This window comes from Chamaea fasciata, unplaced genomic scaffold (genome assembly GCF_029207755.1).
Source record: "Chamaea fasciata isolate MVZ Bird 193981 ecotype frontalis unplaced genomic scaffold, bChaFas1.0.hap1 SCAF_4, whole genome shotgun sequence".
Classification (NCBI taxonomy): Eukaryota; Metazoa; Chordata; class Aves; order Passeriformes; family Sylviidae; genus Chamaea; species Chamaea fasciata.
The window spans coordinates 77,778,773-77,791,253 of NW_027094089.1; positions in this window are offsets into that span (position 1 = coordinate 77,778,773).

Sequence of the window (12,481 nt, forward strand, 5' to 3'; positions counted from 1 at the left end):
AGGAGGAACTCTGCTGGGTTTAATGGACTTGGAGGCATCCTGAGAATTCCATTTAGGATCTGGGATGTAGTGTGTAGGTGTGGCATGAATGAGTCAGGGGTTTTTCTCGGTTGGAAGAGGCGCAAGCACCTCCTCCCGCTTTTCAAGGGCAGAGCTTTGATCCCATCCCTACCCAAATCAGGGATTTTGCACGTCTCCATTCAAGGCAAAATCACTCCAGGCACCCTGTCAGTGTTTTTGTCTCCCCCCCAGCCCACGCAGAGCAGGACAGAGGCTCAGCAGCACCAGCCAGAAATAGAAACACTCCACAGCAGAGCTTGAGCTCCCCTCTCTTCCTCAGCCTTTGCCTCATGCAGGGGAAGGGCCACGAAATCTTTGCAAAACCGGGCTGCTGCAGGAGCTGCTGGGCTGGAGGATCCCTGGAGAGGTGGGAAGGGACAAATCCCAGCTGGAAATTTCCAGCTGAGCTGTCTGGGATTCGGGCTGGTGGCAGGTGTGACAGGAGCGTGGTCTGAGCTGGGGAGTGGGAAGCTGGAAGTGCCTGAGTGGTTTCCCTACAAAGTGAATTTGAATGTTATAATTTTATGCACAATGCAAAATAAAAGGTATTTTGTGGGATCACAGAATGGCTTGGGTAGGAAGGGATGTTCAAGATCATTCCATTCCACCTCCTGCCATGGGACACCTTCCCCTATCCCAGGTTGCTCCAAGCCCCATTCAACCTGGCCTGGGATCTAACTTCCAGGGATCCAGGGACAGTCACAGCTTTTCTGGGAAATCCATTCCAGGGCCTCCCCACCCTCACAGGGAGAAATTCCTTCCTTCATAAATCCTCTGTTCACCAAAAGAGAGCCCAATACAACGTCCTGTAACAGCACAGGGACTGGAGAAACGCCTGGGAATGGAACCCCAGTGACCAACACAAACCTCTTCATCCAACCCCTGGCTAGACCAAGGCAATGCAAACATATATTGAAGGAGTAAAACTGTGTGATCAAGGAAATCAATATTCCCCCACCAGCTTTATTGAGATCTGGATTCACCCACTGGGTAAGGCAGGAAGGTTTGGCAAGGAAACACCTTTTCTACCCACTGCATGGCTACCTCCCCTCTCCTTGGGACTCACCTTGTTGAGATAAAAATGAGGAATTGAATTACATTGATTTAAATCCTGCAGCTTGCTTTGCATCAGAGGAGCTCTGCTAGCTCCAGTCAATTATCCATTTGAAATCTCAACAAGAATTACTTTTAAGGGTGGGAAGGAGGGCCCTGAATCACATTAATGATTAAACCTGGTCCTGGCAGCTGTGGGCGTTGGGATCTCACCCTGGCCCTTCAAACAGGGAAACAAAATGGTGCCAAACCTGGGAGAGAATCCTGAGAGTTTCCACAGGTCTGGTTCCTCCCTGCCCAGGCTGCCACAATCTGGTGGTGACTTGAGATTGAAGAAAAGCATGAATCTACACTGGGTGATAGAAAAGATGAGATTTCTCCTAAAATGAGCCTTCCCAGCTCTATGAGGTGTGGAACAATTCACTCTGAAGAGGAGAAAACTAAACTGTCATCATTGTGAACGGTGCTCAGAGGCGTCTGCAAGAGCTCTGCTGAAATGTCACAGATAAATGAACACAATAATGTAATATTGATAAATGAACACAATAATGGGATATTGCTGTGCACATCGTGGGAGCAGAGACAAAGCATTTAAATGAGCAATCCCTGCTGGGTGTAAAACACTGCACAAGGTAAGTTTGCAGTGCCTTGGGACCCTGTGTCACCCCAGGTCACATTTTCAGGTGGGCTGGGACAGATAAATGTGTCCTCCTTGACTTGGCATGTGGTTCTGGAGACTCTGCTTTGGCATTTAAATGGGATGTGGGCAGCAAAATACACAGGGAAGGATCCTGGATGACCCAGGAGGCTTCTCCCACCTCTCCTCCTCCTCTGGCCCCACTGAGTTCATCCAAGGTTTTCCTCCCAGCTAAATCCAACTCTGCCACCAGAGCTATGAACATTGTGGAGTTTTTTCCTAGTCCCTCCTTTCCCACTGCTGCATATTTTCAGGAACAACAAATCCTACAAACTTTTTAAAGCTAGGTTAACACACACCTTTCATGAAGAGAAAATCCTGCACTCACCATATGAGGTCATTTGTGCTGAGGGGGAAATAAAAGGACTGCAGTGGACTTGCATCACAGGGGAGTGAAGGAGAGCACAGGGATTGTGAGTGCTGAGGGAATTTGCATCCTTTCACCCCAGAATAGCTCAGACCTCTCCCACTTCCACAGTGCCCAAACAGAAAAATGAAGACACAGCCCCACATCCACAACTGAATGTCTGCAACAGCCAAATTCTGGCTGTTTGGCCAGAAATAGTTATTTTTCCAGTGATGGGGCCTGCAGGTGGCAGTCTGGATGTGGCACTGGAAACAGGAGCTGCCAGGGGGCACGTGAGGACCCCAGATCACCTCTGCCAGACAAGAATGATTTGGAGTCTATTTCATCACTTGAGAGATATTTGCTGTTTCTTCCATCCTTTGGTTGCCCCTAAAAACAGTTTCCCTGCCCAGGTTTTGGGGACTGTGGCTGCTCAGAGGATTTAGAGGTTTGCATCCTATGGAGAAGGGTCATTTCTGCTCATTTAGAGATGGAATTGGAATTTTAACCACACCTGGAACACAGAGGTGTTTTTATTGCCCCAGGTGGGGTGGGGTTCCAGGGGCTTTCCTTTCCCAACCTCATCCCCCTGTCAGGTAACCAGCGACAAGCATTAAACATTCCCAAAGACTTTTTACAGATGCCTTGGTTTGTTTTTCAGGACGACAGAAATACCCGAGTCAGATTTACTCAAATAAAAGAATGGCAGAGCAAAACAGAAAAGGACATTTGCCTGCAGAGCCAGCCAGGAGACAACATTGCACCCAAGGCACCAAAAAAAAACCCCAAAACCCAACCCAAAACAAAACAAACAAGCAAACAAAAAAAAACTACAAAAAAACAACACCAAAAAAAAAACCCAAACCAAAAATCCTCTAATAAAATAATTATGGTTTGCATAAAATTGCAGGCAAAGAATTTCCAGAAACCCTTTCAAAAGCTCCCCTTCCCAGGGCTGGGAGAAAGGACAGGATTAGCCCAGCTTCTCCTTTTATTTACCCAGAACACTTGGTAGCAATTTCTCTCAGGACATAATTAGCTTTTAATTAGCAGGCAGGACATTTGTTACCTGAACCTGTTGAGCAACACCCTGAGCACTCCAGCTCTGGGCATCCTGTCCTCACTTGGTGAAGGACCTTTTGCTCGCAGGAGCTGAGGTTATGTGTGAGGTAATGCCTCCTGCTTAAAAAAACCCCCCAAAATAAAGGTTATTTCTGGTATTATTTACTGCAGCATTGATAAGGCTGTGGTGGTTTTTTGTCTGCTGTAATGAGCTGTATCCCAGGGGTTGCTGGTGGTGGGAAGTCTCTGTGGAGATAATGAGCAGAGAAAAGGGCAGGGCTGCTCCAGGGAGGTTGTTCAGGAGCAGGGAGAGGGCGTTTTTGGAGGGCTGTGCAGCAGCTTGCCTGCTTGGATGTTTTGTCACCTTATTCCAGCTGTGCCCACATGGTCTGAGCTGTGCTTTGGGCCTTGGAGGAGTCATTAAAGGGATTTCTGCCCCGGATCAGTGTCAGCAGAGTGGAGGATGCTCATACTGGGGGTTTATCAGAGTTCCTGAGTGTGTCACAGGTGTGCAAGAGGATCTTTACCTGCCCCTGCCCTGCTCTGCTGCTCTGAGGGACTGGATGGAAAACCACAGTGTGGAGAGGAGCTCTGGAGAAGGATGAGGCTATTTCAAGGAAAGCCATTAGTTAATCAGGGTAGAAATCTGCTGAGGAGAGGGGACTGTGCTTTCCTGGGTGCCTGCTCAGAAAATATCCTCATCACGTGGGTTAAAAATCCTGGGTTTCAACATACCAGCTGATTCACCCAAACACTTGGAAGCTTTTCTCTTGACTTCCTGTGGGAGAAAAAAGGCTGTGTAAATATTTTATGGAATGGTTAGGACGGGTAATTTTGATTAGGGTAAATCATATTAGGGGATTACTGCCTTCCTCTGAGGTGGCTCTGTAACAAACTGCTTCTTCCCTGATCTCCCTGTCCCAGGCATGGGCTCCTTCACAGGTGCAGAATGTGCAGGAGAAAAGAAAACACTAAACTTAGGAGAATGCCGTGGAGAACTTTCTTTGCAGATAGCTGGGCGCAGCAAAATGCTTCCTGACATGTATTGATTCAGAAGAAAGTCTATGATATATAATAATAATAATAATGCCACTTTGTCATTTTATATCCAATTACTTCTGCTCCACATCCTTGGGATTTCCCAGCTGAGCATTATGAAGTGGGCAGAGAGCAGCCTGCACTTTTTATCTTGCTTAAAGAACACAGATGCTGCTGATCCCAGAGGAGCAGCTGAAATTCTTCAGGGTAGGCTGGGCAAGATGTTCCCTCTCATGGCCAAAATGCCCTTTGCTCATGTTTGGGATTCCCCTAGAAGTGGCTGCTCCCCTGATTTTCCTGGTCTTTGCTGTTTTCTCCCTGCAGGAAGCCAAGCTGTGATGTTCCCTAAAATCCTCTGTGCAGTGGTGACACAGCAGCCCCTGGGTGAGGGCTGAGGGCTCAGACCCCTCACTGAGGTTGGGAGGAGTCTGATTTTCTGCACAGATCATCACCCACCTAAAATTCAGCTGCTCTCACCTGGGATAGCTGCAGTGACTCCAAACACCGCCTGAGCCCACTACACAAACAACCCACATAACAAGCTTTAGAAATTAATTGTTATTGATGCTCAAAACCGCTGCAGAAAGACCCTGTGATCGTGACCATTGTTCCAATTAAAATTTTCTGCTCTGAAAATCTGAGACTTGAATTAAAGCTAAAAAAAGCAAAAGCAGTGGAGAAGATTCCTGTGTGCCACTCACAGTGCCCAATGAGTTGTTCCTCATGCCACTGGGCAGATGTGATCTGAAAATAATTTTAGGCTGAAGGAGAGCAGGTTTAGATCATGTATTAGGAGGAAATTCCTCCCTGTGCAGATGGAGAGGGCCCGGAATGGATTTCCCAGAGAAGCTGCCTCATCCCTGGAATTGCCCAAGGTCAGGTTGGATGGGGCTTGGAGCAACCTGGGCTTGTGGAAGGTGTCCCTGCCCATGGCAGGGGGTGGAATAGGTGATCTCTAAGGTCCCTTCCAACCCAAACCATTCTGGGATTCTATGGAATCACTGAAGAAGGTGTGAGGCGAGAACACCTGGAGCCAGCAGGAAAAATGGTGTGGCTTTGCACCATCTTCCAAGGAAAAACCGTTCCAAATACCAACAGCCAAACGCCCAGAACTGATCCTCGCAGATGACAGATCACCTGCACTTCCACGTTTCCCTCTCATCCCACCTTTGGCCACCTCCCCCACACAAAGATGAAACCCTGCCATGCCGATGAGGCGCATTTCCCGGGGGCCGATCCATTTGTTTTCCCTCCGACACCACAATTACCGCTTCCCGTCGCCCCTCGCCGCCCGGGGCCTGTCATTACCATGCCGAGCACGGGCTCCTCGGGAGCTGCTAACATTCATTAGCGCTCCAGGTCCTCCCGCAGAGCCAACCTTTCCCGGCTCATTGTCATTCTCCCCGTGACACCGGTGGCACCGCCAGCCGCGAGCCGCCCGAATTCCGACGGTGCCTTCGCCGAGTGACATCAGAGCCTGCGTCACCCTGGTCCTTCACAGTTGTCCCTGGAGAGACGAGGAGGCCGGGGTGGTAATTATTCGGATTCCTCTTGAGCTCCAGAGGTTTCCGAAGGGTTTCTCGCTCGCCGTCCTGTGCGATCCCGTTGTCATGGTGACCGGGGCGGGATGCTGGGCTCCCCTTCATCGGAGGATGGGCTGGCTCAGAATGGAGCTGGTGGTTGCCGGTGGAGTTTTGCTACACCTGAGGAGAAATGTCAAAAAAACCCCAAAAAAACCCCAACAACAACAAAACAAACAGACAAACAAAACAACAACAACAACAACAACAACAAACCACAGGGAAATCTGCTCTAAAAAAGACTTGGAATTTTTCGCTCGAGCCTGGTGGCTATGGATTTGGGGTTTTCATCATTTTCATGGAATCACAGAATGGTTTGGGTTGGAAGGCACCTCAAAATCATCCCATTCCAAGACGTGGCTAGAGACATCTTTCACTTTGTTGATTAAATACAAAGATTAGAAGCCTAATCCTGGGGCTGGACTAAACTTCCCATGGATGGAGTCGTTGTGGAGCAAACCTGAGCTGGGCTTCTCTGTGTTGTGCCCTCACACAAATTTACATCCCTCCACTGGTGATCATCACTGCTGTGACCACACATTGTCCCAGCAGGATTGAGGCTCCATAACTCAGTGCTCTGCCATACTGATCCCTCTCCATTTCAGGAGAAAAGCAAAATTCACCTTCCAAGGAACTGCAGAACTTTCTGCTGCAATGTCAAGTCTCTCACAGGACCACGTGTCCTGGTGGTGTACAGAGAAGTGTCTTTGCAGTTTTGAGCAGGTCACCCTTTGTGACCTGGTTTTTGTCAGAGCAGCTCTGCTGACGTGTTCTGCTGGACACCGTGTCCGACACAACCTGTTTGTGGAGTCACTGCATTCATTAAATACAAAGAAACTGAAAGAACATAAATTTTGCATTATCTATTTACTCACATCTCCCAGACCAATTGTTTATTTTGGTGGGCTTCCAATGCCCTGGGCAGACAGGTCGTTGGAGCCACTAATAACATTTCTTTCTCCTCTGCTCAGCCTGTAATTATTATCTTTCTCTCTCTTTTATCTCTTCTTCTCTGTAGGAATAAAGTTCTGTTTCTTCAGTGGTACCTCAGGATGTCTGACCTACGAAAGAGATGCCCAAAGGGATGTGCTGCCACCAAAGCAGGAGACGTCTCCAGCTGAATTTTAATGGGATGCTGTCAATTCAACAAGAAATCTGCTTTTTCTTGCTGGTGAGATGAAAAGTTCCAGGCATGGGGAAGCTGGTGACAGGGGAAAGCAGGAGTGCTGCTGCCCAGGGAAGTCCTCCAGCTGCTTCTGGGCTGGATGGAGAGGAGAAGAATCTTGCTTACAGAAATTCCCTGGATCACTCCTGCTGCAGGGTCCATGTGGCCAAGGCGTGGAGTGTGGTGATTATGGAAAATATTTTGATATTTTGTCACATTTCACTTCATGAACTGGACAGAGACAGGGAAACCTGGAGAACACTTCCCTGTTGGCAGGTTTTATCTCACTTTAACTGGGTCACCCTGGCACCAGTTCAGCATCATCTCCAAGCCCCTTTCCCTCTCCTCCAAGAGCTCTTGGATCATTGTGCCAGTGCAGGAGCACCCTTGGCAGAGGCACCACTCCAGCTCCACTCCTGGTTTGCTCTGGGTTGATTCTGCACCCTTTGGGAACTCACCTCATTTCTGGGCTGCTTTTGATTACCCCGAGCTTCCTGGGTAAGGGTACAAGCTCCTGCTGAGCTGATTTCAGCCCAGAAATACCCTAGGAAGAGGTCACCTTCCTTTTCTGGATCCTGGACCACCTCAGGCTGCCAATTTTAGCAGTGCCAGAGCTGAGGGTTTGTTCTTTATCACCTTCCAACCCCTGATGCTCGATAATCACCCAGGGCTTGACCCTAGAACATCCCAATCAATATCTCCTTGCATCTGTATTGCACAGAAAATAGATAAAATATCCCAAAACCCTAAAGGATGTTGATCTTAGTGAAATTAGTGAAGGCCAAGTAGCTCCTTTGTGTTTTTCTACTACCAGACAGATGTTAATCCTTAATGAATTATGTTTGCCTGTATCCAGGAGCACCATTTATCCCTTGTGACCTTTGCTGAGTTGAGTTATTAAGTGTTATAAATAACTACTCTTAATATGCAGGCAGTGTCCATGTGCTTTTTATATTGATTCGGGAACAATCACTAACTAATTCTCCACAAATAATTCCTCAGATATTTGAATAAAAGGAAGACTGCATTTGCATATCTGCCCAGAAGGAACTCATCTCCCTGAAAAATATTCTGGTTTGCAAACCGCATTAGTCAATGGCTTCAGCACATTCACTCACACGAGAAATTATGCTAATCCATGTGGGAGATTTCATTTTCCTTCAAAAAGAATGGAAGCACAGTAAGACACAGAACAGCCCAAAACGACGGCAGGGAGAGGCACTGCCCTGAGAAATAGATTGCAGGATCTACTCAAATAAATCATGGTTTGTTAGGGAAAAGAAGTAGGCAGGTTTAAATCAGATATAGCTATGGACAAGTATTCAATAAACAAATATAATTCAGGATTTAATTAGAATATGCAGATGTTTTGTTACATGTGCAGGACTCACTGGGCTTGGCTACTGAAAAATAACCACTTGGAAAAATCCAAGAGAGAATCACAGAATCCCAGAGTGGTTTGGGTTGAAAGGGACCTTGAAGCTCATCTCATTCCCATCCCACTCCCCTGCCATGGGCAGGGACACCTGCCACTATGCCAGACTGCTCCAAGCCCTGTCCAACCAAAATAGCTGGAATACAACTTAAAATGGCATGGACCACTTGGCTAATACACCCCACATATCCCCACAACCAACATGATGGAAAATAATGCAAAAAGTCCTGGCATTCTGTGATTTCTGGGCTATTTAATTTTGGATTCCATGAGGAGGACATGGAGAAGCTCAGTGTGGCCCTGCCACAAGGCACCTGAGGTGACCTGCAGAGCTCAGATCCAGAGTTTGCTTCTCACCCAGCGAGACAAACTCAGTGCCAGCACTGAGCACTGAATATTTCAGCAGTGAGGATGTGATGCCTTGGCCAAAACCCTGAGTCCTTAATTGCCAGCTTTGAATGTTGTCTCTGTTTGAATAAGACCATCAAGCTGTGCTTAAAGCAGCATTTTAGTCAAAGGAAGATACAAATATTCTCATGTCTGCGAAGGATCCCATCAACTGAAAAAATCATGAGAAAGCCTCTCCTGAATGAAGCCTGGGCTGGGTTGTGAATCTTTAATGTGCGTTTCTTCAGCTCCTTTCAACACTCAGCAAATTCACATTCTCTTTGACAGAGCAGACATTTTCATGAAGTATTTATAGCAGCCAAGCAAAATAACCCAATTTCCTTTTTAACAGAAGCTTTTGGGAGGCAGCTCCCAAATCCCAATCTTCCTTATTTACACTATAAACAACCAAGAGATCAAATAATAAAATGGAACTGCAATTACACAGGTTTCTCCAGTGGAGAATACCTTCTTTTGTAAGAAGGTCTGGGTAGATTCTGGCTGTTCTGTACAGCTCAGTTATTTATGAGTCAGGAGGAAAAGGGAGAAATGGGAAGAGCTGAGGGAGGAGGAAAGAGCAAACCCAAACAAGCTCTTGTGTCACCAAAACACAACCCGTCTCCTGGGCATGTCCCCAGCATGGGGAGAAGGGTTTATTCTCCAGGGAAAATGGCTTCATCAACTGATAAAATTCACTGCATGACACAACTGACAGACTTCTCTCAGAAAAACAGGGTGGACAGAGATTCTCCATCCTGTGGGTGAGTTCCTTAGACTTGGTGGAAAAAGTCCTGCTGGCTGGAGACCCTTGGAGGGCAGCTCCTCAACCTTCCTTCTCCAGCGGCTCCATGGTGGCCGAGCCCTGGTGTTGTCCCTCCCGACACCACAAATATTCCAGACTTTGGATGGATTTTCTCTGTTTCCTACAGGCTTGTGACTCACGATCTGCTGCCATTTAAAGTGGCTGGGTTTAGCCAGTGGCGGAAAGATGAGATTCTACAAATGGGAATCCTCTGCTCCAGCTTCTGCATTTTATAAGTCACTTGATATTTCCCCATTTAAATGGCTCCAATAAATGCGGCTTGCTGGTCAATTTAGCAAGATGAGTGTTTCTGGTGAGGTCAGTGCAAGACAAATAAGCAGGTTTCAGTAAAATGACTCGTAACATTTCATGGAAATTATTAAAAAATCAGAAATGAGTGTTGCTTCCCACTAATTGCCCGTTTACAGCCATTGCTCTCTTCAGGAGTTTCACCAGTCAGACCTTTAAAAAATATACAAGGAGCTTAGAGAAGACATTTGTTACGATTGATTGGATGCAGATGTCTATGAAAATGGAAAATGGGAAAAGGAGAGCGATATCTCTGAGTTTTCCTGGCTTTTATGGGCAGCAGAAGACTCGGCTGCCATCGTTCCTCTGCCTGAAGGCAAAGATTTCCATTACCAGTGAATCAGTCACATGGGCAGGGAAAGAGATAGAAATTGGTCCTTTGTACAATGTTCAGCTGAGGTAATTAATTGGGCATTGATTCAGGAGAAATCCAACTCATTTGAAGACTATGGTGATAAAATCAGGGACAGATGGGTTGGAGCAGGAGAAACTCCAGCCTGGCAGGACAGGGAATGAGCTCTAGGTGTGGCAGCAGCCTGCCTGCCCCAAGGCTTTCCCGAGTATTTCCAAAGCTGGGATTTTTCTGTTTAACTCTCAGGAGTGGCACTTCTGTCCCCATTTCAACTCCATGTGGCTGCTCCCACCTTGGAGGGCTGAGGCTGTAGTCTCGTGCCCCGTTCTGCTGGGATGGGATTTTTTAAAGCATGTAGACTGTAATTATTCATAAACCACCTCCATAAAGCATGTCTTTCTTTCCATCTACACAATTTTCCCCACTCTGAAATATGATCCAGTTAGTGCTGTGCTGTCTCTGGGCCATCCTGCCCCTATCCTTGTGGAAAAATTGGTGCCATCTTCTTCTGGTGTTCCAGCCCAGCATCCCTGATCGCTGGGTTACTCAGAGCATTACTGCTCTGTAATCTCAGCCTCCTCCCCCTCCTTCCTTTTTTTCCATGCAGCTCTGCTGACTGTCTAATTGGGAATTCTTTAGTTAACACTGTCCTTTTTTCTTCTCCCAAGCCACCCAGGGCCGTGGCTTCACCAGCCTGAAATATCCCCTTTAATACCCACTTTTGATCCAATTATGGATCAAACAATCTGACAGGCAGAGCAGCATCCCTGCTGATGGTGAAGAATGAAGCAGATACCAGCAGGGTGTCGACCACATTATCCACCCCACTCATCTCCAGGACCAGGATGGATGCTGGGATCTGCACACTCGTTTGGAACCTGGAGCTGGAAAAGAGATAAAACCCAGGCAGTAAAGTCCTGCTGCAGAATTTAATATTCCCCCTGCCAGTTTTTAAAGTTTTGGTACAGAACAAGAGTCCTTAAACCAGTTATTCCATAATGACGGGGATTTTAAGGTCTTTTATTCCACATTCCACTATTTTACCAGGCACACAGAGAACTGGATCGAAGCAAGAGTTTTTTGTATCTTATGTACAGCAGAGCTTGCTTGTTGTGTTTTAGGTACAGCCTTGGCTGCTCAAAGCAATTTTCAATGTTTCTAGTGAGTTAAATTAAAAAAAAATAATGAAGTTTCATGTCAGCACCCGGGGGAAATAGAGATGGGAATAATGAACCCACGAATATTCCGTGTGCTCCATAAAATGGTGACGCAGCACTGGAGTGGAGGAGGCAGCCACGGCAAAACCTGGCACAAAACTTCCTGCGGAATTTCCTCCCGAATTCCCTGAGCCCTCGGGATACCCAGGAGAACACCAGCCAGAGTTATCCTGACTCTTGTTTTTTGTCTGCCTGATATCCTTCACACTCAGGTGTCTCTTGGTGCATCCTCAGCTCCTGGAGTTGAACGACTCCAGGATTTACCCGGATGCAGGAATATGATGTGTGGAAAAAGGAAAACCTTTTAGAAGTTTGTTTTTTGCCAGATCATGGAAAAAACATGTTAAGAGGAGAGCTCCTGCATGCAGCAGCACTGAGGCTGTTTCTGTGTAAGCAAAAAGAGCCTTTTTCAGGCACGAATTTAATTTGGGTGTAATTTGAATTTGTATTTTCTGCATTTTGAATTGAACAGAAAATGTAGACAATCGACCTCTCAGTCAATCACAGTCCTCCCCCAAGTGCTGCCAAAGTCAAATGTGGCTGTTTTTGCAAGCAAAGGAGTGGCTTTGGAGCTCTCAGTAATAAAATACCTCAGACAGAGCTAACGACCTCTCTCCAGAGGCAGCGGAGTCATTCTCGCCCTCCGACTTCAGAGATCCTTATTTTCATTAGGTTTTTATTTAATGAAAGAATAAAACCCACACATTCACATAGAGTCAGCACAGAGACAAATCCCCAGGAAAGTCTATTCTAAATAAGAAATGAATGTAATTTTGCACCACAACCCTTCTTCCCAGTCTTTCCAAAAATCTGCTCAGAAGGATGAATTTCAGGTGGAACACTGTGGCTGTGATCAATGCTGGCTAGAAGATACTTTTATTTATGAAATATTGTGTTTTGTCATAGATTCATGGGTGCCATGCCACTGATTATCACAAATCTTATGTCCCGTCTGAGCTCTTATGGATGTGAATCCCT